This window comes from Ursus arctos, unplaced genomic scaffold (genome assembly GCF_023065955.2).
Source record: "Ursus arctos isolate Adak ecotype North America unplaced genomic scaffold, UrsArc2.0 scaffold_28, whole genome shotgun sequence".
NCBI lineage: Eukaryota > Metazoa > Chordata > Mammalia > Carnivora > Ursidae > Ursus > Ursus arctos.
Genome location: NW_026622963.1, coordinates 21,071,861 through 21,076,964, shown reverse-complemented (window position 1 = coordinate 21,076,964; position 5,104 = coordinate 21,071,861). Strand labels below are relative to the sequence as shown.

The 5,104-nt window shown below is 43.5% G+C and overlaps 1 pseudogene; it reads right to left on the bottom strand.

The window, feature by feature from the left end:
* Positions 1 to 3,335: 3,335 nt before the first annotated feature.
* Positions 3,336 to 4,432, bottom strand: LOC113263561 (heterogeneous nuclear ribonucleoprotein A3-like; annotated as a pseudogene).
* Positions 4,433 to 5,104: the final 672 nt, after the last annotated feature.

Sequence of the window (5,104 nt, the reverse complement as noted above, 5' to 3'; positions counted from 1 at the left end):
TTGTGGGCTGGCTCTGGTTTTCCCTCAGATCTTGCGTTCCGACCCAAGATCTTGACACATGGCAAACATGTACCCATGCTTTAGTCCGTTGAGTTGAGGAAACATTCCGATGGTCCATCAGTTAGCGTGGGTATTAACAGGGAGAGATTTCTTTCTTTCACACAATTGTATCCAGTTCTTCCTAAAGAACGAGCCCTGCAGTCAGCCCTCCAGTAGTCATCCAAGAGGAATGGAATCAGGAGCCTGCCTTCTGAATGTTTAAGGCCCTCAGAGTGCAGAGACGGTGCATGAAACTTACTAACGCGATGGAAAATGACTAACCAGAACAACAGATAGGGGGCTGCCGCAGAACACCCTGAATTTTAGCTCCTGAGATCCAGCTCCCTGGTGCTTTCTGATTAGCTTGCTAAAGGCAGAAAGATCCACGACTTGGGACTCCTGTGGCCTGGGTGGATTTGGCTTTGTGGATTTGGTAACGGGCAGGGCAGGGCGACTCGGGGCAAGTCATTTACCCAGGATGAGAGGAGATGAGCTAAGGGCACCCTGACCTGCCGTAGGATTCTAAAGTGACAGAGAAGACAGGAGGGGTAAGGATGGGCACCTAGGGCTGCAGACCAAGCTGGGAGCCCCAGCCGGGTTGTTTGTTTAATATACTCCCCTCCCCACCCACCCATCCTATTACCGCGGCTTATTAGAGGTGCTTTATGAAAAGACTGGAATCCATGCTCCGGGGTCTGCACTGCTCTAGCGGAGGGTTTTCGCACCATAAAACTCACTTTGTAAAAGTGCAGCAGCTGTGATAAATAAGCTTAAGCCTCAGTAATCACTTTTTCACTTTTACCAATTACGCTAGGCTGCTTTGTGACAGAAGTTAATGCCAAGGAAGAATTTTAAAGAAGCCTCATTTTCCTTGTCTAATTAAATTAAGTACTTGAAAGGTGATTCACATGTTGATTCCCCCCACCCCATTAGTCAACTGAAAATTACAGGGTCTTTTAGGAGCCACGTGATTCGTCTGCTCAGCCTCTGGGGTCAGGGAGCCCTCACCCCTGGACACTCTCCTGCCGGCATCCCGCCTCCCCACGTTTTGTGTGCAGCTGTCCGCGGTGGGGCTCTCGGGCCAGCACTGCCCAGGAGAATTGAGGGAGGGCATGCTTGTTTGTTCTCTAATCCTTCCACAAAAATCTGCACGAGGTGCCTTTGTGTCCAAGGTTTTGATATCCCCAACATGCAGCCGGTCTCTCCAGGGTGAGAAGCAAGGACAGCCTCTTCTCTTCGTTGTTCTTCCTTTCGGTGTAAACCAGACAGAATTCACCTGGATTGAGAGCTCTCGTGGGGGTCGGCATTGCTGAATTTCCTCCGAGGTGAAGGTCTAGACTGTTTAAATGCCAGTAGCTCCTGACATCCATTTCAGCGGTGCCACCAGAATGCTGTCCTTTGAAACGTGCAACACTTTCTCTTCTTTATTTTCTGCGCTTACTCATCATGCCTCTTGTTTCTGCGGGAGCACACAGGTGCATTAGAAACTGTAACATATTCTATGCCTGTATTTCCTGGGGAGCATCAGGGAGCCTGGCTGATGACACTGAGTGTGAGTGAACCTGCTTCGCCCACACATGAAAAGGATCGTCACCTGTAAAGTGACTGTGTCCGATGTATGTTTCATGATTGGATCAATTATTCACCAGTATTCATGCCTCCTTCCAGGTCACCCCTCTGATACGCAGAATCATTTGGTGCATGCTTTGAAGAGTGTTTATTATTTCAAAATGAGTATCTACTCTTAAAATGCAAACAATACACCAACATATTAAGTAAAAAGTGAAAGTCCCTTCTCTTTCAAGGTTGATCATGTTGTGTGGATTCTTCCAAGTCTTTGTGCATCTATGTGTGCATTTAGTTTCACAAAGTAAGCTCTCTGCCGCTTCCTCATCTCTCTAAGTAGAGACCCTTTCAGGTTACCATGTGTAGTTATGCCTAATTCTTGTTAATGGCTAAATAAATTCCACATTCGTTTTTTTCTTCCAATCAATGTATATCAAGCAACTTCCAAGTACTTCTCTAGGAGTTGGAGAGATAGTAAGAACGAGTTCTTTTATGTCGTCTCTTTCTTACTCATTTCTTAATCTTGACTCTAAAATATTCCACCTGTTTCTCAACCACTATATCATTAAGAGCTTTCATTTTCTCAGACTGAAATTTGCTTGACATGTGTTTGTTTATTGTCTGTCTACATTAAAATATAAACTTCCTGCGATTGCTGACATTGCCTGTCTTATTCGCTGACGGATCCCAGCACGAAAACAGTATCTGACATACACTACGGATTCTGTGCACAGCTGGACGGACAGATGGACAGATGGACAGATGGACGGATGGATGGATGGATGGATGGATGGATGGATGAATAATTCTTATATTTACCTTGGATAAAGGGAAGTAGATCTGCTCATTGATGACCTTCAATGGGTTTCCTTAAACTCCCAGCTCAATCCTAGCTATTCATTGTACCTTTATACAGTGTGTATTTACCTGTTCTTCTGTTAAAATGGTGACTACTTTCATACAGATGGACAAACAGGCACTCTCTTGGCCCTCCAGTTCCCTCCTCCTCAACCTGAAATACCCAATTCTATTTATCTAAAACACACATTGCTAACATAACATAATAAAAATTAAAAAAAATAAAAAAATAAAACACACATTGCAAACATACAAATATCTGTTCTCTCCACATGTCAGAGCCCATTCATTTCATGGTTTGGAAATTCGGAGAATAGATTCCCCTTAAACTGCAAGTCAGCAGGTGTTTCTTTACAGTTAACTTTAGCAGAATTCATACAAAATAGTAATCAACAATGACCTTTACTTGTTAACTCACAAAGAAACACCTTCAACACTGCATTTTGTTAAAGTTTCTGTACTAAACTGTAGAAAAACTGAACTACGCAAATACTGAAAAATTACAAATTCCTTAATTTTTTATTCCTGGTACCATTACCACAATTTACAGGGCAATATACCCGATGTAATGAAAAGAGAAAGAAAAAGCTTCAACAGATAAAAGACCTCAGCAATGTGCCTCTGATTGACATTACATTGCATTAATTAATAGCTGTACTTTTTGCAAAGTGTGGCTATGACAGTCCTGGACAAGAAGGGGTTCCTGTTTAAGCTGCAGTTCCTTTTCTGACTACAGATCATCATTCCTTCTGTGGCACATTTTTACAGCTCCTTGGATGCATTTGGGACGACTGTCTCAAACTAACCTGCAGCTTTCCTGACAACTCCTCGCTCTCCTGCTAAGAACTGTAGCCCTTTTCTTCTGAATTTTTTTAGAACCTTCTGCTACCCTATCCACCACGTCCACCACCAGATCCATAACCACCACCATAGGGACTACCCGAGCTTCTTCCACCAAAACTGCCCCCCTTCATGGGTGCATAATTTGATTGCTGTTGTCCACTATAATTTCCAAAATCATTACAGTTCCCACCGCCACCATAATTACCACCTCCAAAATTTCCTCCTTCATTGTAACCATCATATCCCCTCTCCCCCACCATATCCGCCTTCTTGGTTTCCATATCCTGGTCCACCATGACCATGGCCTCCTCTACTGCTATAACCAGGACCACCACCATAGTGGCCACCATCACCTCCAAATCCATTATATCCACCATCACCTCCTCCATAATTACCTCTGCTGCCAGCACCTCCACCTCCATAGCCTCCTCTTCCACCAAAGTCACCACCACAACCCACGAAGTTGCCAGATCCACCTCCATGACCTCTCTGTGATCCGGCAACTGCCTTTCTTGTTTAGAAAGGGCCTTCTTCACTTCACAATTATGCCGATTAATAGTTGGTATTTCTGAACAACAATTGTGTCAACTGTATCACGATCATCAAAAGTTACCGAAGCAAATCCTCTCTTTTTTCCCCTCAGCCCGTCTTCCATAACTTCTATGGTACCAATCTTGCCATACTTTTCAAAGTAGTCTCTCAAATTATATTCTTCTGTATCTTCTTTGTTACCACCAACAAAAACGTTCTTGCTGTGAGATGGGCACCAGGCTTCACAGAATCCTCGCTAGAAACAGCTCTCTTTGGTTCCACTACACGCCCATCAACCTTGTGTGGTCAGACACACACTGCTGCATCCCCCTCTTCAACACAAGTGAGTCCCAAAACCAAAACCCCTAGAACGTTTTGTTTGGGGGTCTCTCATCACCACATGATCTGTAAGTGTACCCTATTTTTCAAAATGTTCTCTTAAACTATCATCTGTAGTTTCAAAGCTCAAACCACCAATAAGAAGTTTTCTCAACTATTCTGGTTTCTTTAGATCACGGCCCTCCTCCCCCCCGTGGTGGCGACAGCAATGGCCAGAGTCAGGCTGGGGGTGACCGGGCGGCGGTTTTACCTCCATTTTGAGACTGGACTAAACTCTTCCAACTCGAGTTCAATATGGGACCAACTCTGAGGTGTTTATCATGACTTCCGAACCTCCTCTGACTCGTATCACCTCACTGGAGCTGCTCTGAGCTCTTGTGTTCCGTGACACACAGAGCACACTCTTGCCCTAGAACCTTCCTTTGCACTTAACTGTTCCTCTGCCAGGAATACTCCTCCTCCGGGAACACAGGGCAGCTACTTCAGTCATTCCAGGCTTGGCCAAAAGAACTTCTCAGAAAGCTCGCCCCCAGCCCCTTGGCCAAAAGGTCAGGCTCCTTGCTCCCAAGCCCCTCTATATGTCTTATGTTTTTCTTCATAGCATTTGACCTACATATATATGCCTAGGGCCTCAGTAAGTATGTATCATATTTGCATATATCATATCTGTACATACTATACTATATACCTAGCATATAGCAGACCCTCAATAAATTATATATCAATATTTAATATGTACTACTATGTCTATATATAAATGATATGTGATAAATATATAGACACTTATATATAAATAAATATATGGACACATCTAAATTAATATATAGACACTTACATGTATTTATAAATACATGAAATACATTTTTACATATAGTAAATACACACACATACTATATATCTGGACTATAACAGATCCTCAGTGTGTGTG